The sequence below is a fragment of the Trachypithecus francoisi genome, unplaced genomic scaffold (assembly GCF_009764315.1).
Source record: "Trachypithecus francoisi isolate TF-2019V2 unplaced genomic scaffold, Tfra_2.0 Lachesis_group20, whole genome shotgun sequence".
Classification (NCBI taxonomy): Eukaryota; Metazoa; Chordata; class Mammalia; order Primates; family Cercopithecidae; genus Trachypithecus; species Trachypithecus francoisi.
This window is the reverse complement of record NW_022681466.1, coordinates 70222707-70248118: the sequence shown is the minus strand read 5'-3', so window position 1 is coordinate 70248118 and position 25412 is coordinate 70222707. Positions and strand designations below refer to the sequence as shown.

At 43.9% G+C, this 25412-nt stretch overlaps 1 protein-coding gene across 6 annotated transcripts in view; it reads right to left on the bottom strand.

The window, feature by feature from the left end:
* SMG6 (SMG6 nonsense mediated mRNA decay factor) overlaps nt 1–25412 on the bottom strand; it is a 255711-nt gene that overhangs the window by 48161 nt on the left and 182138 nt on the right. The window lies entirely within an intron of this gene.

Sequence of the window (25412 nt, the reverse complement as noted above, 5' to 3'; positions counted from 1 at the left end):
CTCCTGCCCCAGCCTCCCAAGTAGCTGGGATTACAGGCATGTGCCACCACGCCTGGCTGATTTTTGTATTTTTAGTAGAGACGGGGTTTCACCATGTTGGTCAGGCTAGTTTTGAACTCCTGACCTCAGGTGATCTGCCCACGTTGGCCTCCCAAAGTGCTGGGATTACAGGTGTGAGCCACTGCGCCTGGACTCTATGAAGGATTCCTGATAGGCATGTGACATTCCCTGTCTTCCCATGGGTGCGCTGACAGCTGGGAATCCTGCCCTTCAGGTCAGGCAGGGCAGGGATTTAGACCTCTCATGAGTTCATGAAGAGGTTCAGTAACGACTGAAACCATGATCCCAAACACAAATGGGGACTGTCATTTCCTGTTGGGTTTCCATATTGTAAAACAGTGGGGGAGAAATGCCAGCTACGAAGTACTATGTCTTCCGTGGAAAATGGAGTATGCAGTGTATCTGGCTCCAGGTTCTGACTTGTAAATCTACGTGAGAACTGGCTGTTAGCTGCTAGAGGATGATAGTGTCAAAGAGACACTCTACCACTCAACCTGCCGCCTTTCTGCTCACTCTCTATGGCCTCTAGGTAGCTGATGAGCCTCCACAGGAAGGGCAGTCCTGGGCTGGGGCAGCTCCTCTGGGCACTAGCTCACTGTCCTGTGTTCTTAAACAGCTCTGATGGAACAAGCCATCTGTGAGGGTTATTTAACTTGGAGCTGGAAGAGGGTGAGGATGTGGAAAAAATAAACTGAGCAGCCAATGGATGGGGCCAGAGAGAGAGAGAAGGCAGGTGGCATGTTCATGGGACTGTGTGCCAGGGCCAAGCAGGGTGGGACTGCAGAAAGGAATGGTGCCGAAAGGAGGCCAGCATGGGAGCGGCTGGAACACCCAGGACAGCAGAATTTTATTTCCAAAATGGTATTTTGTTGTTCTCCTTCAAGGACACCCAAGCCCTCACTTGAGAGTTCCACTTATGGGGAGAATCCTGGAATGGTGTAACTAAGCGCACCTGCCTTGCCTTCTGGAAAGCGACGTGAACCTTGCCTAATTTCTGAGCCTTAGCCTGCAAGATAAATCTAACAGGTTTTTTTTTAATTTTTACATCCAATGCCTCCAAATAATGGCAACAGCTAAGAGGGTAGAAAACGGAAATGACAAAGGATTACAGAGAATTTGCAGGAATTACAGAAAATAGCTACAGAAACTACAGGATGATCCACAAGGAGATATGGGAATCTGGTGTATGACTGAATTGTAACTGGACCTCTTTGGAGTCTTCTTAGCCACTCTCCAACCCCCAGCCTCCACTATGAAAACACATATTGAAACTTTCATTTTAAAAAATCTTGCCAGGCGCAGTGACTCACACCTGTAATCCCAGGACCTTAAAAGGCTGAGGCAGGCGGGTAACTTAAGGTCAGGGGTTTGAGACCAGCCTGACCAACATAGTGAAAATACAAAAAAAAAAAAACAAAAATTAGCCGGGCATGGTGGTGCACACCTGCAGTTCCAGCTACTCAGGAGGCTGAGGCAGAATTGCTTGAACCTGGGAGGCAGAGATTGTAGTGAGCCAAGATTGTGTCACTACACTCTAGCCTGGGCCACAAAGTGAGACTCTGTCTCAAAAAAAAAAAAAAAAAAAAAAAAAAAAAAAAAAAAAAAAAATTCTGAGCCAGGTGTGGTGGCTCATCCCTATAATTCCAGAACTTTGGGAGGCCAAGGTGGATGGATCACCTGAGGGTTAGGAGTTTGAGAATAGCCTGGCCAATATGGCGAAACCCCGTCACTGCTAAAAATACAAAAAAATAAGTCGCACGGGGTGGCGAGCACCTGTAATCCCAGCTACTGGGGAGACTGAGGTGGTAAAATCACTTGAATCCAGGAGTTGGAGGTTGCAGTGAAGTGAGGATTACACCACTGCACTCCAGGCCGGGCGACAGAGCAAAAAAAAACCCTAGGCATTTTCACTTATCTCATTTAATCCTTACTAAAATGTTATGAAATAACTAATGTCATCCCCATTTTTCAGAGAATAAACTCAACCTCAGAAACAATAAATTATCTGGAGTTTTCTCATGACTAGCACAGAGCATAATAAAGGCTATGGCATCTATCTACAACAGGAAGATGTATTTTTCCGCAGGTTGTCCTGGCAAAACAGCATTAGAGTTGACAGTATCTCATCTGATCCGTTCCTGATTACCAAGTCTATGTGGTATATTCTCATAAGATTTGAAAGAGAGACCAAAAAGCTGCTGTTAGAATATATGTCTCTTTTTTTTTTTTGAGACTGAGTCTTGCTTTGTCACCCAGGCTGGAGTGCAGTGGCGCAATCTCGGCTCACTGCAAGCTCCATCTCCTGGGTTCAAGCGATTCTCATACCTCGGCCTCGCGAGTAGCTGTGATTATAGGTGCATGCCGCCATGCCTGGCTAATTTCTGTATTTTTACTAGAGACAGGGTTTCGCCATGTTGGCCAGCCTGGTCTTCAACTGCTGGCCTCAAGTGATCCGCCTGCCTCAGCCTCTCAAAGCACTGGGATTACAGGTGTGAGCCACTGTGCATGGCCTTCCCTCACTCTTTATTAAATATTTCCAAGGCAGTAGATTAAGAATAGGATTAGAGACAGGAATCCAATAGCTGCACGTGCTGCTTACTCTACTTTTGAAGAACACATATAGACAGGCAAACCATTATAAACTACTTTGAAGTACAGTTTGAGTGCTTTATATTGATAAAAACAGACAAAATTTCTGGACCAGCCTATACTAGGGAAACCTATATACGCCCTAAACTTTTAAAAAATTGACAACACAAGGCCAGACGCAGTGACTCACGCCTGTAGTCCTAGCACTTTGGGAGGCCAAGGTGGGTGGATCACCTGAGGTCAGGAGTTCAAGACCAATATGGAAAAACTCTGTCTCTACTAAAAATTAGTCGGGTGTGGTGGTACACATCTGCAGTCCCAACTACTTGGGAGGCTGAGGCATGAGAATTGCTTGAACCCGGAGGCAGAGGTTGCAGTGAGCTGAGATTAAGCTACTGCATTCCAGTCTGGGTGACACAGTGAGACTCCATCTTAAAAAAAAAAAGACAACACAGAACTAAAAGCTGTCACTTAATTCTGTTACTTAAGCTAAAGCCACTATTGCTGCTGACAAAGTACCAAAGGAGTTCAATGAGAACGTCTGTTCTGGGAGGCACTAAAGATATGGTTGCACCTCAGAATCAAGTACCAGACCAAAGTGAAGCCAAAGCTGTTCAGTAATGGGTAGTTTAGAAACACGGCACATGGTAAAAACAAGCAATACAAAGGCTGAATTTTAAAAACAAAACCTTCCCACCTCTTTTTAGGCCCTGTTGCGAGTTTCTGGTATGTTCTTCAGAGATATTTCCGCATTTACCTTCATATGTGATTAACTATGAGCTCTCTCTGTATCTTTTATAGATATATTTATGTAGGTGGTGATATACTATGACACATGCACACATGGTATCTTAATCATCAACATCATTTGTGAAGCACATTTCATGCCAAATACTAAGGATCATCAACAATAAAGCACTCTGTGTTGGGGGGACTGACGGAAAGACCTAGCAAAAGCAGCAAAGGAAAGCAGATAGAAGACAGACCCTGATGATATGCTCCAATCCATCAGTCATCATCAAGTCCAACGGGCCTGGGAGTGGTCAGCAACAACAGTCTCCCCAGCCAAGCAGGGTCTCAAATGACATAAAGGTGGGCAAAATGGGCTGCATTTACATGTTACAAAATAATGTGCAAAGTGGATACATGCGCTCCAGCCTGCATGCTGCCCAGGAAGAGCTGCCACCCCAGAGGAATCAGTATCAGGAGGGTCATCCACAAATCTGAAGGCCAGAAACAAAGAGTGCTATATATAGATTTACCGTGAAAATTACACGGTTCTAATTCCATCTTGATGTGCAGGCTAGGTGTTATGGCAAGAGCTGCCTGGTACATCTGAAGGCTGCTGCACCACCTTCAGTGCCAGTCTCCTTATCAGAGGAGCACATACAGCTGTCACAGAACAGAAAGTAAGATATTTGAGGTGTTTCAGGCTGATCTCACAGTCGGAGTTCTAAATGTATTCTACTGAATTCAATAAATATTTATTAAGCACATGCTATGGTGTGGCAGGCCCTATTCAAACCACCACAATACAGCAGTGAATAAAACAATGCTCCTGTTCCCGTGGAGCTTAACATTGTCCTGAGACTGAGAATCAAATAAGCAGATAGTAGCGGGGAGCACTGTCAAAAAAAGTCGGGTAAGAGAGACAGAGAGCGGCAGGGTGGGGAAGAGTATAGACATTATATATAAGATGGTGAACAGAAAACCCTAAGAAAGGTAACATTTGATCAGGCTTGAAGGAGTAAGCCACAAAAAAGAGAGGTCCTTTCTTATTTGAGACGGCATCTCGCTCTGCTGCCCAGGTTGCAGTACAGTGGTGTGACCATAGCTCATGCAGCCTCCCAAGTAGCTGGGACCACAGGCACCTGCCACCACGCCTGGCTAATTTTTTATAGAAACGGGGTCTTCCTATATTGCCCAGGCTGGTCTTGAACTCCTGGGTTCAAGGGATCCTCCTGCCTTGGGCCTTTTAAAGTGCTGGGATTACAGGTATGAGCCACCATGCCTGGCCTGAAAGGTCCTTACAGTGGGCTTCTTGGGCGGGTGGCTGGAGCATTAAGGAGTTCCTTCTCTGATCGAAGGGCTTGTTAGCTACACAGTGTGAAGGAAGGAGAACAGGCTTTTCTACCTCAGCCCGGTAAGACAAGACGCCTTTGAGAGTTTATGCAGCTTGCATACCCCCTCCATGCAGTTTCTGGAAAGTTTCCATCACAGATGAGAGTTTTATGTTGAATTTTAAGTTTGACCACAAATATTTAAACTTCCCTGGACCACAAATACAGTATCTTCTCTGCGGTTTATCTGGCAGCAAGTACATATTTACAAATCTCGATATGTCTGCCTGTTATTTAAATTTCTTACAGAAGTGCCAAGGTCTTTAGTTGTGATTTACCCCCTCCCCTCCGTATTGGTAGGTATAGTCTTGATTAGGCCTAATTCTTGGGAAAAGGAGGTATCTTTACAATAGAAGCTTAGAAGTCTTCCTGGTTAAATTTCCTGTTATCGCTTTCCTCTTAAAAAAAAAAAGTCTATGGTCTGTTCCAAATTCTTGTTATTGAATTGAAATGTAAAAATTGAATTTTTTTGGTGCTTTTTTTTTTTCCACTAGAGAACTGAGAATAAAACTTAAAGCTAAATAAATCTGCATACTTTAGCTGTATTAAAAAGCAAAACAACAAATAAAAAAAGCCAGGTATAATGAGCTTCAAACTTTTTTTTTTTTTTTTTGAGACAGACTCTCACTCTGTCACCCTCTGTCACCCAGGCTAGAGTGCAGTGGCACAATCACGGCTCACTGCAACCTCCACCTCCCAGGTTCAAGCGATCCCTCTGCCTCAGCATCCTGAGTAGCTGGGACCACAGACATGCATCACCATGCCTAATTTTTATATTTTTGGTAGACATAGGGGTTTCACCATGTTAGCTAGGCTGGTTTTGACCTCCTGAGCTCAAGTGATCTACTGGCCTCAGCTTCCCAAAGTGCTGGAATTACAGGTGTGAGCCACTGTGCCCAGCCTTTTATTTATTTATTTTTTAAGATACAGAGTCTTGCTCTGTCACCCAGGCTGGAGTGCAGTGGTGTGATCAAGGCTTACTGCAGCCTCCACCTCCCAGCCTCCCAGGCTCAAGTGATCCTCCCCACCACTTCAGCCTCCTGAGTAGTGGAGAGTTAGCCCTACAGGCGCGTGCCACCATACCCGGCCATTTTTTTTTATTTTTTGTAGAGACAGGGCCTCACTATTTGCCCAGGTTGGACTCGAACTCCTGGGCTCAAGTGATCCACCCGCCTCGGCCTCACAAAGTGCTCAGATAACAGGTATGAGCCACTATGCTGGGCCTAAGGCCCAATTTCTAAATGAATACTCTTACTTACTTACCAATTCCTGAAAATTATAACATGCACTAGAGTTATAAGGAATACAGCAAACATCCCTCCTCTCCAGCTGGGTCTTCAACAAAGCTGGCTTGGGAACAGGTTCTGATTCCACGAGAACACAAAATTCTTAAATGGGTCTCTGGGTTATCAGCACCGGTTTCTCTTACACAGCTGCCAAGAGAGCTGTGCGGCATTCTTATCAAATGAAAGCAAACAGGTAGATCATCTAAAACCCATGGCCTCAAAACAATCACTCCTACTCCATTCTGTAGATCTTCCATTGTTTTCTTCTTTCCTTTCCTGGACCTTTGGGGTACGGTCCCTACTAACATCCAGGCTACAGAGTTGAGACCCAACACAGAAAGACTTAAGGAGTATCTTCATGAAATCACTGAATTATCTCCTCCCGAGTGTCATAGGAGAGTAGTGGAACTAGGTATGAAGTAACAAACCTATGCACATAAACCCATGAAAGCACATTCTATGTATAATGCCTACCTTAATCAAATGAACAATGACCTTCAAAGTATTCAATCTGGAAGGCTGGAAGCTCATTTCTTAAAACCTAGCATTGAGGCCAGGTGTGGTGGCTCATGCCTGTAATCTCAACAGTTTGGGAGACTGAGGCAGGTGGATCACCTGAGGTCAGGAGTTCAAGACCAGCCTGGCCAACATGGCGAAATCCCATCTCTACTAAAAAAATACAAAAATTAGCCGGGCGTGGTGGCACATGCCTGTAGTCCCAGCTACTTGGGAGGCTGAGGTGAGAGAATCGCTTGAACCCAGGAGGCCGAGGTTGCAGTGAGCCTAGATCACGCCACTGCACTCCAGCCTGGGTGACAGAGCGGGACTCCATCTCAAAACAAAACAAAACAAAAAAAACCCAAAAAACAAAAACAAAACTAGCATTGATTTGTTTAATCAGAATGACGTTAAGATGTGCTTCTATTCTGTCTATCCTTCCAGTTTCCACTGAAATGACTAAAAACAAATAAATAAAAATGAAGAAAGTATGCATCAGTACTAGGCAACCCCATACCAGAAACTTTGGGAAACTGTCTGCAAGACAAACAGTGGGTGGGACTGGAGTGAGAGAAAGGACAACTGATGTTCAACCCTTTTCAGGCTGAGTAAGAATACAGACGAGACTTTAGTGGCAGCACCACATTCATATCCTTATCTTGGGGCAACTAATACAAGAACCAAGGTGGGTTGTGATGCATTTGGAAGGGCACCAGGGACCAGGTGCGGTGGCTCATACCTGTAATCCCAGCACTTTGGGGGGCCACGGTGGGTGGATCACCTGAGGTCAGTAGTTTGAGACCAGCCTGGCCAACGTGGTGAAACCCTGTCTCTACTAAAAATACAAAAAATCAGTCGGGCGTGGTGGCAGGCGCCTGTAATACCAGCTACTCAGGAGGCTGAGGCACAAGAATCTCTTCAATCCGGGAGGCAGAGGTTGTGGTGAGCTGAAATCGTGCCACTGCACTCCAGCCTGGGCAAAAATAAAATAAAACAAACAAACAAACAAATAAAAAGAAGGGCACAACTGGATCCTACCAGGGTTGATGAGAAACACAGCAGGTATTGGAAGAAACTTTGCGGCTGCTAACTAATAGCTGGTGTGGGTGGCCAGATGAGGCAGAAGGAAGACACAGCTGAGGAGGATGGCTTCTAATCAAGGCAAAAAAATCAGAATAAGAACATTCGGTTGAGAAACCTGGTCTACTCTAGCAAACAGAGTGTTTAACACTGGCAGTATAAATCAAATGTTCCTCTTTTCCCTTTGTCTGCACCTGAAAATCTTAAGAGGCCCATCTAAACTGTCAATATGAACAAGTATAGACTGGCCCTAACAAAGATGAAAAAAAAAAATCACCTCAGATATAAAAAAGTATTGCAGTTCAACAGGATACCAATCTAAGGACTTGGTACACATCTTTCTAGAAGAGTCAATGTGAAAACAGGCACAAACTTTGGAAACTTTCAAACTAATACTTAAAAATTTAATAGTAATGGCACAAGGAAAGATAAATAGACCTTTGGGGCAGAAGATACAGTCTAGAAATAGACCTAGACACACATAATCATCTGACTTATGATATGACATCACTGCAGTTCAGTGGGGAAAACTGATCTTTCAATAAAATGAACCACAGACCTAAATGTGAAAGGTAAAATAATACAGTTTCTCGATCAAAATATAGAAGAATATCTTCCTTCCAATATGCTGTCTTGGAATAGGCAAACACTTCTCTTTATTGGGAGGGGAGGTGGGAGGACAGGTTCTTGCTCTATCCCCAAGGCTGGAGTGCAGTGGCATGATCATAGTTCACTGTAGTCTCGAACTCCTGGGTCCATGCAATCCTCCTGCTTTAGTAGCTAGATGTGCACTACTATGCGAGGCTAATTATTTATTTATTTAATTTTAGAGACAGGGTCTTGCTATATTGCCCAGGTTGGTCTTGAACTCATGAACGGAAGCAATCCTCCCACCCTGGCCTCCCAAAGTGCTAAGATTACAGGTGTGAGTCACTGTGCCTGGCTGCATTTCTTAAATAAGACACAAAAAGCACTAACTTTTAAGAAAAATATATCTATTTATTATTTCATTTATTTATTTTTGAGACACAATCTCGCTGTGTTGCCCAGGCTAGAGTGTAGTGGCATGATCTTGGCTCACTGTGCCTCAACTGCCTCGGCCAAGCAGTCTTCCCACTTTAGCCTCTTGAATAGTTGGTACATATGGGCATGCACCACCATGCCCAGCTATTTTTTTTTTTTTTTTTTTAATTTTTCTGTAGAGGCAGAGTCTTGCTATGTTGCTCAGGCTGGTACTGAACTCCTGGCCTCAAGGGATCCTCCCACCTCGGCCTTCCAAAGTGTTAAGATTACAGGCATGAGCCACTGTATCCGACCAAGAAAAAATTGTAAATATGACTTAACTACACTAAGATTTGTGTTCATAAAAAGATACTATTAATACCGAAAGGTGGCTGGGCATGGTGGCTCACGCCTGTAATCTCAGCACTTTGGGAGGCTGAGGTGGGTGGGGTCAGGAGTTCCTTGAGGTCAGGAGTTTGAGACCAGCCTGGCCAACATGGTGAAATCCCTGTCTCTACTAAAAATACAAAAATTAGGTGGGCATGGTGGCAGGTGCATGTAATCCCAGCTACTCAAGAGCACTTTGGGAAGCTGAGGTGGGTGGGGTCAGGAGTTCCTTGAGGTCAGGAGTTCGAGACCTGGCCAACATGGTGAAATCCCGTCTCTACTAAAAATACAAAAATTAGGTGGGTGTGGTGGCAGGTGCATGTAAGCCCAGCTACTCAAGAGGCTGAGGAAGGAGAATCACTTGAAGCCAACAGGTAGAGGTTGTAGTGAGCTGAGATCGCGCCACTGCACTACAGTCTGGGCGACAGAGCGAGACTCTGCCTCCAAAAAAAACAAAAAAAACCCTGAAAAGATGAACCACAGACTGAGAGAGGATATTTTCAATACTTCTATCCAACATAGGACTTATATTCAGAATACTGGAAAAACACACACACACACACACACACACACACACACACACACAACCCTAGAAATCAATAAGAAAAAAGACAAAGAATCCAAGAAAAAAATGGGTAAAAATCAGGAACAGGCACTCCCCAGAAGAGGGTATTCAAATGGCCAATAGCAGAAGAAAAGGCACTTATTATCATTACTCATTAGGGAAACGCAAATTAAAATCACAATGAGGACAACAACAACAAAAAACAAAACAAAACAAAACTCACAAAGAAATACTTCTAGACAGCCAACAGTATGGCTTTTAATTTTTTTTTTTTTTTATGAGACAGGGTCTCTCTCTGTTGCCCAGTCTGTAGTGCAGTAGCATGAACACGGCTCACTGCAGCCTTGACTCCCTGGGCTCAAGTGATCCTTTCGCCTCAGCCTCCCAAGTAGCTGGGAACACAGATATACGTGGTCCCAGCAAGGATGCCCGCTCTCACCGTTTCTATTCAACACACTAGTGGAGATCTCAGACACTGTATTAAGGCAAGAAAAAAAAAAGCTGAGAGGGCGGAGCAAGATGGCCGAATAGGAACAGCTCCAATCTCCAACTCCCAGCGCGAGCGACACAGGAGACCAGTGATTTCTGCATTTTCAACTGAGGTACTGGGGTCATCTCACTGGGGAGTGCCGGACAATCAGTGCTGGTCAGCTGCTGCAGCCCGACCAGTGAGAGCTGAAGCAGGGCGAGGCACTGCCTCACCTGGGAAGTGCAAGGGGGAAGGGAATCCCTTTTCCTAGCCAGGCGAACTGAGACACACAACACCTGGAAAATCGGGTAATTCCCACCCCAATACCGCGCTTTAAGCAAACGAGCACACCAGGAGATTATACCCACACCTGGCCGGGAGGGTCCCACGGCCACAGAGCCTCCCTCATTGCTAGCACAGCAGTCTGCGATCTAACCGCAAGGCAGCAGCGAGGCTGGGGGAGGGGCGCCCGCCACTGCTGAGGCTTAAGTAGGTAAACAAAGCCGCTGGGAAGCCCAAACTGGGTGGAGCTCACAGCAGCTCAAGGAAACCTGCCTGTCTCTGTAGACTCCACCTCTGGGTGGGGACAGGGCACAGCTAAAAAACAACAGGGTAAGCAGCAGAGGCCTGTGCAGACACGAACGACTCTGTCTGACAGCTTTGAAGAGAGCAGTGGATCTCCCAACACGGAGGCTGAGATCTGAGAACGGACAGACTGCCTGCTCAAGTGGGTCCCTGACCCCTGAGTAGCCTAACTGGGAGACATCCCCCCCTAGGGGCAGTCTGACACCCCACATCTCACAGGGTGGAGTACACCCCTGAGAGGAAGCTTCCAAAGTAAGAATCAGACAGGTATACTCGCTGTTCAGCAATATTCTATCTCTGCAACCTCTGCTGCTGACACCCAGGCAAACAGGGTCTGGAGTGGACCTCAAGCAATCTCCAACAGACCTACAGCTGAGGGTCCTGACTGTTAGAAGGAAAACTATCAAACAGGAAGAATACCTATACCAAAACACCATCAGTACGTCACCATCATCAAAGACCAGAGGCAGATAAAACCACAAAGATGGGGAAGAAGCAGGGCAGAAAAGCTGGAAATTCAAAAAACAAGAGCGCATCTCCCCCTGCAAAGGAGCGCAGCTCATCGCCAGCAATGGATCAAAGCTGGTCAGAGAATGACTTTGACGAGATGAGAGAAGAAGGCTTCAGTCCATCAAAATTCTCAGAGCTAAAGGAGGAATTACGTACCCAGCGCAAAGAAACTAAAAATCTTGAAAAAAAGAGTGGAAGAATTGATAGCTAGAATAATTAATGCAGAGAAGGTCATAAATGAAATGACAGAGATGAAAACCATGACACGAGAAATACATGACAAATCCACAAGCTTCAGTAACCGACTCGATCAAATGGAAGAAAGAGTATCAGCGATTGAGGATCAAATAAATGAAATGAAGCGAGAAGAGAAACCAAAAGAAAAAAGAAGAAAAAGAAAAGAACAAAGCCTGCAAGAAGTATGGGATTATGTAAAAAGACCAAATCTACGTCTGATTGGGGTGCCTGAAAGTGAGGGGGAAAATAGAACCAAGTTGGAAAACACTCTTCAGGATATCATCCAGGAGAACTTCCCCAACCTAGTAGGGCAGGCCAACATTCAAATTAAGGAAATACAGAGAACACCACAAAGATACTCCTCGAGAAGAGCAACTCCAAGACACATAATTGCCAGATTCACCAAAGTTGAAATGAAGGAAAAAATCTTAAGGGCAGCCAGAGAGAAAGGTCAGGTTACCACAAAGGGAAGCCCATCAGACTAACAGCAGATCTCTCGGCAGAAACTCTACAAGCCAGAAGACAGTGGGGGCCAATATTCAACATTCTTAAAGAAAAGAATTTTAAACCCAAAATTTCATATCCAGCCAAACTAAGTTTCATAAGTGAAGGAGAAATAAAATCCTTTACAGATAAGCAAATGCTTAGAGATTTTGTCACCACCAGGCCTGCCTTACAAGAGACCCCGAAGGAAGCACTAAACATGGAAAGGAACAACCGGTACCAGCCACTGCAAAAACATGCCAAAATGTAAAGACCATCGAGGCTAGGAAGAAACTGCATCAACTAACGAGCAAAATAACCAGTTAATATCATAATGGCAGGATCAAGTTCACACATAACAATATTAACCTTAAATGTTAATGGACTAAATGCTCCAATTAAAAGACACAGGCTGGCAAACTGGATAAAGAGTCAAGACCCATCAGTTTGCTGTATTCAGGAGACCCATCTCACATGCAGAGACATACATAGGCTCAAAATAAAGGGATGGAGGAAGATCTACCAAGCAAATGGAGAACAAACAAAAGGAGGAGTTGCAATCCTAGTCTCTGATAAAATAGATTTTAAACCATCAAAGATCAAAAGAGACAAAGAAGGCCATTAAATAATGGTAAAGGGATCAATTCAACAGGAAGAGTTAACTATCCTAAATATATATGCACCCAATACAGGAGCACCCAAATTCATAAAGCAAGTCCTTAGAGATTTACAAAGAGACTTAGACTCCCATACAATAATAATGGGAGACTTCAACACTCCACTGTCAACATTAGACAGATCAACGAGACAGAAAGTTAACAAGGATATCCAGGAATTGAACTCATCTCTGCACCAAGTGGACCTAATAGACATCTATAGAACTCTCCACCCCAAATCAACAGAATATACATTCTTCTCAGCACCACATCACACTTATTCCAAAATTGACCACATAATTGGAAGTAAAGCACTCCTCAGCAAATGTCAAAGAACAGAAATTATAACAAACTGTCTCTCAGACCACAGTGCAATCAAACTAGAACTCAGGACTAAGAAAATCAAAACCGCTCAACTACATGGAAACTGAACAACCTGCTCCTGAATGACTACTGGGTACATAACGAAATGAAGGCAGAAATAAAGATGTTCTTTGTAACCAATGAGAACAACGATACAACATACCAGAATCTCTGGGACACATTTAAAGCAGTGTGTAGAGGGAAATTTATAGCACTAAATGCCCACAAGAGAAAGCTGGAAAGATCTAAAATTGACACTCTAACATCACAATTAAAAGAACTGGAGAAGCAAGAGCAAACACATTCAAAAGCTAGCAGAAGGCAAGAAATAACTAAGATCAGAACAGAACTGAAGGAGATTGAGACACAAAAAACCCTCCAAAAAATCAATGAATCCAGGAGCTGGTTTTTTGAAAAGATCAACAAAATTGACAGACCGCTAGCAAGACTAATAAAGAAGAAAAGACAGAGGAATCAAATAGACTCAATAAAAAATGATAAAGGGGATATCACCACGGACCCCACAGAAATACAAACTACCATCAGAGAATACTATAAACACCTCTATGCAAATCAACTAGAAAATCTAGAAGAAATGGATAATTTCCTGGACACTTACACTCTTCCAAGACTAAACCAGGAAGAAGTTGAATCCCTGAATAGACCAACAGCAGGCTCTGAAATTGAGGCAATAATTAATAGCCTACCAACCAAAAAAAGTCCAGGACCAGATGGATTCACAGCTGAATTCTACCAGAGGTACAAGGAGGAGCTGGTACCATTCCTTCTGAAACTATTCCAATCAATTGAAAAAGAGGGAATCCTCCCTAACTCATTTTATGAGGCCAACATCATCCTGATACCAAAGCCTGGCAGAGACACAACAAAAAAAGAAAATTTTAGACCAATATCCCTGATGAACCATCGATGCAAAAATCCTCAATAAAATACTGGCAAACCGGATTCAGCAGCGCATCAAAAAGCTTATCCACCATGATCAAGTGGGCTTCATCCCTGGGATGCAAGGCTGGTTCAACATTCGCAAATCAATAAACAGAATCCAGCATATAAACAGAACCAAAGACAAGAACCACATGATTATCTCAATAGATGCAGAAAAGGCTTTTGACAAAATTCAACAGCCCTTCATGCTAAAAACGCTCAATAAATTCGGTATTGATGGAACGTACCTCAAAATAATAAGAGCTATTTATGACAAACCCACAGCCAATATTATACTGAATGGGCAAAAACTGGAAAAATTCCCTTTGAAAACTGGCACAAGACAGGGATGCCCTCTCTCACCACTCCTATTCAACATAGTCTTGGAAGTTCTGGCTAGGGCAATCAGGCAAGAGAAAGAAATAAAGTATATTCAGTTAGGAAAAGAAGAAGTCAAATTGTCCCTGTTTGCAGATGACATGATTGTATATTTAGAAAACCCCATGGTCTCAGCCCAGTATCTCCTTAAGCTGATAAGCAACTTCAGCAAAGTCTCAGGATACAAAATCAATGTGCAAAAATCACAAGCATTCTTATACACCAGTAACAGACAAACAGAGAGCCAAATCATGAATGAACTTCCATTCACAATTGCTTCAAAGAGAATAAAATACAAGGGATGTAAAGGACCTCTTCAAGGAGAACTACAAACCACTGCTCAGTGAAATAAAAGAGGACACTAACAAATGGAAGAACATACCATGCTCATGGATAGGAAGAATCAATATCGTGAAAATGGCCACACTGCCCAAGGTTATTTATAGATTCAATGCCATCCCCATCAAGCTACCAATGAGTTTCTTCACAGAATTGGAAAAAACGGCTTTAAAGTTCATATGGAACCAAAAAAGAGCGCGCATTGCCAAGACAATCCTAAGTCAAAAGAACAAAGCTGGAGGCATCACGCTACCTGACTTCAAACTATACTACAAGGCTACAGTAACCAAAACAGCATGGTACTGGTACCAAAACAGAGATATAGACCAATGGAACAGAACAGAGTCCTCAGAAATAATACCACACATCTACAGCCATCTGATCTTTGACAAACCTGAGAGAAACAAGAAATGGGGAAAGGACTCCCTGTTTAATAAATGGTGCTGGGAAAATTGGCTAGCCCTAAGTAGAAAGCTGAAACTGGATCCTTTCCTTACTCCGTATACGAAAATTAATTCAAGATGGATTAGAGACTTAAATGTTAGACCTAATACCATAAAAACCCTAGAAGAAAATCTAGGTAGTACCATTCAGGACATAGGCATGGGCAAGGACTTCATGTCTAAAACACCAAAAGCAACAGCAGCAAAAGCCAAAATTGACAAATGGGATCTAATTAAACTAAAGAGCTTCTGCACAGCAAAAGAAACTACCATCAGAGTGAACAGGCAACCTACAGAATGGGAGAAAATTTTTGCAATCTACTCATCTGACAAAGGGCTAATATCCAGAATCTACAAAGAACTCAAACAAATTTACAAGAAAAAAACAAACAACCCGATCAAAAAGTGGGCAAAGGATATGAACAGACATTTCTCAAAAGAAGACATTCATACAGCCAACAGACACATGAAAAAATGCTCATCAGCACTGGCCATCAGAGAAATGCAAATCAAAACCACAATGAGATACCATCTCACACCAGTTAGAATGGCAATCATTAAAAAGTCAGCAAACAACAGGTGCTGGAGAGGATGTGGAGAAACAGGAACACTTTTACACTGTTGGTGGGATTGTAAACTAGTTCAACCATTATGGAAAACAGTATGGCGATTCCTCAAGGATCTAGAACTAGATGTACCGTATGACCCAGCCATCCCACTACTGGGTATATACCCAAAGGATTATAAATCATGCTGCTATAAAGACACATGCACACGTATGTTTATTGCGGCACTATTCACAATAGCAAAGACTTGGAATCAACCCAAATGTCCATCTGTGACAGACTGGATTAAGAAAATGTGGCACATATACACCATGGAATATTATGCAGCCATAAAAAAGGATGAGTTTGCATCCTTTGGAGGGACATGGATGCAGCTGGAAACCATCATTCTTAGCAAACTATCACAAGAACAGAAAACCAAACACCACATGTTCTCACTCATAGATGGGAACTGAACAATGAGATCACTTGGACTTGGGAAGGGGAACATCACACATTGGGGCCTATCATGGGGAGGGGGGAGGGGGGAGGGATTGCATTGGGAGTTATACCTGATATAAATGACGAATTGATGGGTGCTAACGAGTTGATGGGTGCAGCACACCAACATGGCACAAGTATACATATGTAACAAACCTGCACATTATGCACATGTACCCTAGAACTTAAAGTATAAAAAAAAAAAGAAAAAAAAGCTGAAAGCATAAAAATGGAAAAGAACTGCCTCTGTTTGCAGATGACATGATTGTTTAACACAGAAAATCCCAAAGAATGTGCAAATAACGACTAGAATAAATTCTAATATAAAAATGTCTTTAGGACTGAAGGACACATTAATATACAAAAGTTAATTGTATTTTCATATTCTAGCAGCAAAAGATTGGTAAATACAATTTAGAAACAATTACCTTTATAATGGCATAAAAATTAAAATGTATTTAGGAATAAACTTAACAGACAACGTCTAAGACCTGTACAATGAAAAGTATAAAAATCATAGGTAAAAGGCTAGCTATACTATGTTCATAAACTACAAAAATGCTGTTAAGATGTCAACTCTCCCAAAACTGATATGTAAATTAAACTTACTTCTATAAGGATTCTAGCGTTTGTCATAGGAATTTTTAAATCAAACAAAAAGAACAGAAAGTGTAAGACACCCCCGCTTATAAAATTAGCCGAGTGTGGTGGTGCGTACCTGTAGTCCCAGCTACTCAGGAGGCTGAGGCATGACAATCACTTGAACCCAGGGGGCAGAGGTTGCAGTGAGCCGAGATCATGCCACTGCCCTCCAGCCTGGGTGGCAGAGTGAGACTGTCTCAAAAACAAACAAACAAAAATTTAATTTCAAATACATCATAGATCTAAATATAAAAGCTAAATCTATATAGCCTTTTGTTCGTCTTCTAAAATTTTGAGTTAGGGTCTTGCTCTGTTGCCCAAGCTGAAGTGCAGTGGTGCAAACATGGCTCACTGTAGCCTTGCCCTGCAGGGCTGCAAGCAGCTGGGACCACAGGTGTAGGCTACCATGTCGGGCTAATTTTTTAATTTTTTGTAGTCATGGGGATCTCACTTTGTTGCCCAAACTGGTCTCGAATTCCTGGACTGAAGGGATCCTCCTGCCTTGGCCTGCTAAAGTGTTGGGATTACAGGCGTGGGTCACTGTGCCTGGCTCAATGTAGCTTTTTTTTTTCTACATAGAATCTCGTTCTGTTGCCCAGGCTAGATGGAGTGCAGTGGTGTGACCTTGACTCACTGCAACCTCACTCTCCCGGTTCAAGTGATTCTCCTGCCTCAGTGTGCTGAGTAGCTGGGATTACAGGAACCCATCTGGCTATTTTTTTTTTTTCTTTGAGATGAAGTCTTGCTCTGTCCTCCAGGCTGGAGTGCAGTGGCGCAATCTTGGCTTACTGCAACCTCCGTCTCCCAGGTTCAAGCAATTCTCCTGCCTCAGCCTCCCGAGTAGCTGGGATTATAGGTGCCCGCCACCACGCCCAGGTAATTTTTTGTATTTCTAGTAGAGATGGGGTTTCGACGTGTGAGCTAGGATGGTTTCAATCTCCTGACCTTGTGATCCACCCACCTCGGCCTCCCGAAGTACTGGGATTACAAGCATAAGCCACTGCACCCGGCCCAGAATTATTATTACTATTATTATTATTATTGTTATTATTATTGAGGTGAAGTCTTGCTCTGTTGCCAAGGCCAGAGTACAGTGGCGCAATCTCGGCTCTGCCTATAACCTCTGTCTCCTGGGTTCAAGTGACTCTTGTGCCTCAGCCTCCTGAGTAGTTGGGACTACAGGCACGCACCACCATGCCCAGCTTTTTTTTTTTTTTTTTGAGATGGAGTCTCCCTCTGTCGCCCAGGCTGGAGTGCAGTGGCGCGATCTCCGCTCACTGCAAGCTCCGCCTCCTGGGTTCATGCCATTCTCCTGCCTCAGCCTCCCGAGTAGCTGGGACTACATGCGCCCGCTGCCACGACCGGCTAATTTTTTTGTATTTTTAGTGGAGATGGGGTTTCACCATGTTAGCCAGCATGGTCTCGATCTCCTGACCTCATGATCCGCCCGCCTTGGCCTCCCAAAGTGCTGGGATTACAGGTGTGAGCCACTGTGCCCAGCCATGCCCAGCTAATTTTTTTGTATTTTTAGTAGAGAACAGTTTCACCATATTGGTCAGGCTGGTCTTGAACTCCTGGCCTCAAGCGATCCACCCACCTCGACCTCCCAAAGCGCTCGGATTACAGGCGTGAACCACCAGGCCCAGCCTCAGTATAGAGCTTACAGGAAAACCAAGTAGAAGATCCTTATCACTTGGGATTTTTAGCCCTCATAAAGTAACCATAAAAGAAAAGCATGATAAATTGATTTCATGAAAATTAAAACCTTCTGTTTATCAAAAGATATTAAGAAAATGAATAGGTAAGAAACAGACTTTGTGAAAATATTGACAAAACATGTATCTAACAAACTACTTACATCCAGAATACATAAGGAAATCAGTAAGAAAATAACCCAACTAAAGAAAATGGGTAGGAGATGTGAAAAGATGCTTCATAGGGAAGATATACAAAATGGTCAGTAAGCATATGAAAAAGTATACAACTTTGGCCGGGCATGGTGGCTCCTGCCTGTAATCCTAGCACTTTGGGCGAGTGAGGCAGGAGGACTGCTTGAGCCCAGAAGCTGGAGACCAGCATAGGCAACATAGCAATATCTTGTCTCTACAAAAAGTTTTAAAAAAATTAGCCCAGTGTGGTGGCACACACCTGCAGTCCCAGCTACTTGAGAGGCTGAGGCAGGAGGATTGCCTGAACCCAGGAGGTCAAGTCTGCAGTGAGTCGTGATTGCGCCACTGCTCTTCGGCTTGGGTGACAGAGCAAGACTCTGTCTGAAAAAACAAAAAGTATACAACTTCATTAGTCACCAGGGAGATACAAATTGAAGCCAAAAATGATGTATCACCAGTCACCACACACCTACCAATGAGGATGTGAAGCAATCTTCATCTTCGGAAAAAGCTGTAGGGCAGGGGTATCCAATCTTTTGGCTTCCCTGGGCCACAATGGAAGAAGAATTGTCTTGGGCCACACATAAAATATAACAGCACTAACTATAGCTGATGAGCTTTAAAAAAAAAGGCGGGGGGGCAAAAAAAGCTCATAGTGTTTTAAGAAAGTTTACGCATTTGTGGTGGGCTGCATTCAAAGCCATCCTGGGCTGCATGCAGCCTGTGGGCCATGGGTTGGACAAGCCTGGTCTAGGGGATCTCTAATAAAAAATGCACATCTAATCTCTGACTCGGCAATTCTAATCCTAGGCATTTAGTCAAGTGAAAACACATGTCCAAAAACAGATTTGTGTACAACTATTCACAGCAACTTTATTCATAACAGCTAAAAACTGGAAATAGATTCGCTGTCTGTCAACCAGATAAACTGTGACATATTCATAAAATGGAATACTACTCAGCAATAAAAAGGAGTGAGCTACTAATATATGTAACAACATAGAGGAATCTCAAAAAGATTAAGCTAAATGAAAAAAGGCTTACTCAAGAGCATATATTTACTGTGTGATTCCATTTACATGGGGTTCTAAAATAGCCAAATCTAATCTTGGTGGAAAAAATCAGAACAGAGCTTGCCTCTGGGGACAGAGGTGGAGATAAGGGATTATAACATAATTATATGATCATTTATATATATACACACACATATACGTATATATACACATATGCATATATTTGTGTGCCTGTGTGTTGGAGGGGGAGAGAAAAAGAGAGAGAGAGAGCAAGAGAGAGACTCTCGCTCTGTCACCCAGGCTGGAATGCAGTGGCATGATTTTGAGTTCACTACAGCCTTGACCTCCTGGGCTACTAAAGCAGTTCTCCCGAGCAGCTGGGTCAACAGGTGCTTGCCACTACATTTGGCTAATTTTTGAATTTTTTGTAGAGATGGGGTTTTGCCATGTTGCCCAGGCTAGTCTTTTCTTTCCTTCCTTTTTTTTTTTCTCTTGAGACAGTCTCACTCTGTCGCTCAGGCTGGAGTGCAAGGCATTGCGCAATCTCAGCTCATTGCAACCTCTGCCCTCCTGGGTTCAAGCAATTCTCATGCTTCAGTTTCCTGAATAGCTGGAATTTAGGTGCCTGCCACCACATCCAGCTCATTTTTGTATTTTTAGTAGAGACAGGGTTTCACCATGTTGGCCAGGATGGTCTCGAACTCCTGGCTTCAAGCAATCTGCCCATCTTGGCCTCCCAAAGTGCTAGGATTACAGCCACTAAAAAAATATTTAAAAGAAGAAAAAAATGGATGGATGGGGAAGAGAGGGAGAGACATAAATATAACGTGATAAGACAAATACAGTAAAACGAGAATGACAGCATCTAGGTACTGGGTATAGGTGAGCTCACTGGAGAATTTTCAACTTTGCTGTATAATAAAATGTTGGAAAATCAATCACATCACTAAAGTATAAAAACACAGTATTTGGAAGCACTGGACCTAGTGGGATTAAAAAAAGAAAATCTGCATCCATCCCTGTTGCTGTCACTAAACAGCTGTCTCATTAGCTATTAAGGAAAACACAGTGTCAGAGGGCTGGTTTTGCCATGTAAAAGAAGTCTTCAGCTTGCTGTGTCCTAACACTGGATCTCATATAAATCCCCAAATTCTAAAGGCTAGAAAGGTTTAAAATGTAGACGCAGCTTCAATATCCAGGAGGCAGACCTAAGAATAAGAGATGTAAATCCAGCTCTGGCAGTGGGAAGGGGCGGGGGGCCATGGCGACGTGAAGTTAGAAGCCGCCAGCCACCGAGCCTCTCCAACCCCAGTAGTTCTGTGTCTGGATGTCGGCCCCATATACTGGCTTAAAATCTCAAGACACTAGAAGATCTCACCAGTAGGAGCAGCCAGAGCAGCTGAAACATGTCCCTGTAAACAATAAATGTTTATCTGGGCAGATAACCTGGCAGATAGCCTTATTCTGATCTTAGGCAACTTGAAACTCCACAATGGGAGGCTGAGCACAGAGGGGCCCCTTCCTCTTTGCCACATGGGTAGGAAGCAGAGATGGAAGGTGGTCCTGGCTCCTACCACATGAGAGGTGGCAGAAAGCCACTCTCTGTAAATGCCAACTTCTTCCCTACTGGATGATGGCCAGATTCCCTTAAAGACACAGGGTGGGGACAGAGAAGTCAAGTCAACCAACGCTAAACAATGCTACCGCATAAAGCTGGCTGTTACACCATAGCCCTGAAGGTATGAGGAACTCTGGCGTGTTTGGCTGCTGCCACAGGAACCGCACTGGCTAAGGGCTTCCCCAGGCCTGGGTGGGATGCTTGTCACTGACTCTGGCCACACACATAGGCTCAGTCGCCACCTCGGTCAGTGGCAAACAGCTGCTGAGAGGGGAGGAGTACACCCAGGGGTGCTGTGTGCTGCACAGCCAAATCTTCCACTTTTGGAGACTCCAAACAATATTCATAAGAGCCATATGGCTTAAACCCCATGGAGGTACCAGGCAAAGGCTGTACGGGGAAAGAGGCAGCTGGAAGGAAGGAATAGAAGTGTGTCGATGGCACAGAAACTCCTCTGACAATTAACTCTGCAAACAATTTGACTACCAGTTCTGAAACCCCAATCCCTAACTGACAAATGCAATCTTGGGCACTGGTTATTCCTCCCACCTATATACTTCTGCCCATACTCTTCTTGGAAGAAGACAGGATAGGGAAGTGAAACCCACAGTATGCTGAAAGGGAAGCTGAGCTCTCATTCATAAGACTACTAAGCTCTCTCACAGGGAAGAGGATGGAGACGGCACAACAAAGGCTCTTTGCTCTGAAATAGCACTGAAGTGAAGCCCGGCAGAGCCAGGGCGTGGATCCTGGGCGCTACGTTTGTGTGTATGTTTGCACTCATCTGGTTTTTGTTGGGGGAAGGTGACAATTCATTCTTTTGATTTCATTCAAACTTATAGCTGCTTTTATAATCACTTCCTGAAAACACAGTAGGAAGAGAGTGGTATGTGCTCACCCCACCCTCCATTTAACACTGCCCCAGCAATCCAACTATGTGCTTTACACTGAGAAGAGGCCAGCTTTTTGCCTTTGGCAGCACTGAAGGCCAGACATTACCAGCACTCCTGTGTACAGCTCAAGGCTCCACCCAAATCAGACTGCACACACTGAATCCAAGAGGAATATCATTCCAGAACAACAACCAAGGAGAGAGAGAGGAGAGCTGAGGAGGCTGGGTGGGACGGTTGGGACACTTCTAACTTCTGACACCAGGACACCCAAGTGGTTGGCAGAGGCATTTCGGGAGTGCGGTGACAGATCAACTGTAGTGTGGGAAATCCCAAATGCTATCGTAAAGAAGTTATCTCTGCACAAAGAGAGGGGTGACAACAAGGGTGGGGTACAGGCCACAGGGCAGTAAGGTAGAGAAATCAGCTTTAGCGAACTGGCTAACTACTGGGCTAGTCCAATTCTGAATACACAAGTGATATTCTAGCCTCTTTTCAGGAGAGACTGATGTAGAGTAGTCATGGGAGACCAGGAAACAAAGCTCCATTTCTGGCCTAAAGTGGATTGGAGGGTTCCTCCGCAGAGAGTCATAACACAGTGTTTGCATAAAACCCCACAAACCCACTGCTCCTGGCTGTCCAAGGCCAAAGGCATCTTCTTCCTGGAGAGCTATGTCTCTTACCCTTTAGGCTCTAAGACTCCCTATTTTACTTAGTAAGGTTTCCTGTTTACTCTGAGATCTGCAGATCTCCCCAAGGAGTCTTTGAGGGAAGCTAGGGAAGAGGGCAGCAGGGAGACTGAACAGTACTAAGGACACAGGTCTTCCGCATCCTACCATTACTTCTTACGTGGCAGAGAAACGAATGGACGCTGAAAGGGGGTTTCCTGGTTTAACTAATTATTTACAGCGTTTATTCTTTATTATTTTTTTTTCTAATGTGCAGGCATCTCTTAGATTGTTGACCCTCAAGGAAAATGCAATTGGGAGCACAACCATGATTGACACCTAAAGGCATTTTTTATTGCTGTTCCCATGAGAACACCATCAGAATGATGAACAAGGTATATACTGCTACAAAACAATCAGCATCTCCATTTGGAGAAGGAATTTCTTTTAAAAACACCCCATTTGGGGCACTATGATCTCCTCCTCTATGGAAACAGGAAGAGGCAGAAGGAGTTCCACTCCTGCCACAGCAGAGTCTACTTTTTGCTAATTTTTTGGAAAACAAGTTCCCTTTGGCTCTGGAGAAAACCAGACATTTCCAAAGGGAAAATAGAGAAGGAGACAGAGTCTGATGTGGCAAGACTTGTAGCCCTCTTGTATCTCCAAGACAGAGATAACCTGGAGGGACCCAAATCCCCATGTATTCACCTTCTAACCATGCATTCCATATAATCCAGACTTCCGGAGACACTACAAGGCCTCTGAAGATATCACCACAATCCTTAGATTTAGGAAGAAAAGAAAATCTGAGGATAATACTCTTGGGCTGTGCTGGCCAACAGGATGATCATTAGCTACAATGTGGCCAAACTTAAATTTAAATTTCCTAAAATTGAATATAATTAAAAATGGAGTTCCAATAAATGGAAAAACATCCTATGTTCATGAATTGGAAGACTTAATATTGTTAAGCTAACAACAGTAACCAAAGCAATCTACAGATTCAATGCAATTCCTATCAAAATCCCAATGGCATTTTCCACAGATACATAAAAACACATCTTAAAATTCATACGGAATCTAGCTGGATGCAATGGCCCATGCCAGTAGTCCCAGAAATCTGGGAGGCAAAAGCGGGCAGACTGCTTGAGGTCAGGAGTTGGAGACCAGCCTGGTCAACATGGCAAAACCCCGTTTCTACTAAAAATACAAAAATTAGCTGGGTGTGGTGGTGCATGCCTGTAATCCCAGGTACTTGGGAGGCCGAAGTACAAGAATCGCTTGAACCTGGGAGGTGGAGGTTGCAGTGAGTTGACACTGTGCCACTGCACTCCAGCCTGGGCAATGGAGTGAGAACCTGTCTCAAAAAAAAAAAAAAAAAAAAAAAAAAAAATTCATATGGAATCTTAAGGGACCCCATATAGTCAAAATAATCTTGAAAAGGAACAAAAGTTAGATGGCTCATGCTTCTTGATTTCAAAACTTACTGCAAAACTACACTAATCAAAATGGTGTGGTACTGGCACAGAATAAAACAGAAAACGTAGAAGTAAACTCTCACAAATACAGGGTCAACTGACTTTTGACAAGGGTGCCAAGACCAATTCCAATCTTATGGAAGGAACAGTCGTTTTTTTTTTTTTTTTTTTTGAGACGGAGTCTCGCTCTGTTGCCCGGGCTGGAGTGCAGTGGCCGGATCTTGGCTCACTGCAAGCTCCGCCTCCTGGGTTAACGCCATTCTCCTGCCTCAGCCTCCCCAGTAGCTGGGACTACAGGCGCCTGCCACCTCGCCCGGCTAGATTTTTTGTATTTTTTAGTATAGACGGGGTTTCACCGGGTTAGCCAGGATGGAGGAAATAGTCTTTTCAACAAAAAGAGCTTAAAAAAAACCTGGATATTCACATGCAAAAGAATGAAGCTAGACCCTTACCTAATACCATATACAAAAACCAATTCAAAATGGACCAAAGACCTAAAAGGAGCTAAAACTAGAAAACTCTTAGAAGAAAGCATAAGGGAAAATCTGTATGACACGGGATTTGGAAATGATTTCTTGGATATGACATCAACATGATGAAACCCCGTCTCTACTAAAAACACAAAAATTAGCCGAGCGGGCCCCTGTAATCCCAGCTATTTGAAAGGCTGAGGCACAAGAATCACTTGAATCCAGGAGGTGGAGGTTGCAGTGGGCCAAGATCAAGCCACTACACTCCGGCCTGGGCAACAAAGTGAGGCTCAGTCTCAAGAAAAAAAGAAAAAAAAAAAAAAGCCAACTGGACTTTACCAAAATTAAACACTTTTGTGCATCAAAGGTGGTGACTCACACCCGTAATCCCAGCACTTTGGGAGGCTGTGGCGGGACGATTGCTTGAGGCCTGGGAGTTCAAGAGAAGCTCTGGCAACATGGGGAGACCCTATTTCTACACACACACGTGCATGCACACACACAGACACACGCACACATACACGCACGCACGTGCACACATGCACAAGCACACACACGCGTGAACACACGCGTGCATACAATTAGCTGGGTGTGGCGGTACGTGCTTGTGGTCCCAGCTACTTAGGAAGCTGAGGTGGGAGGATCCCTTGGGCTTGGGAGTTCGAGACTGCAGTGAGCTGTAATGGTGACATTGCATTCCAGCCTG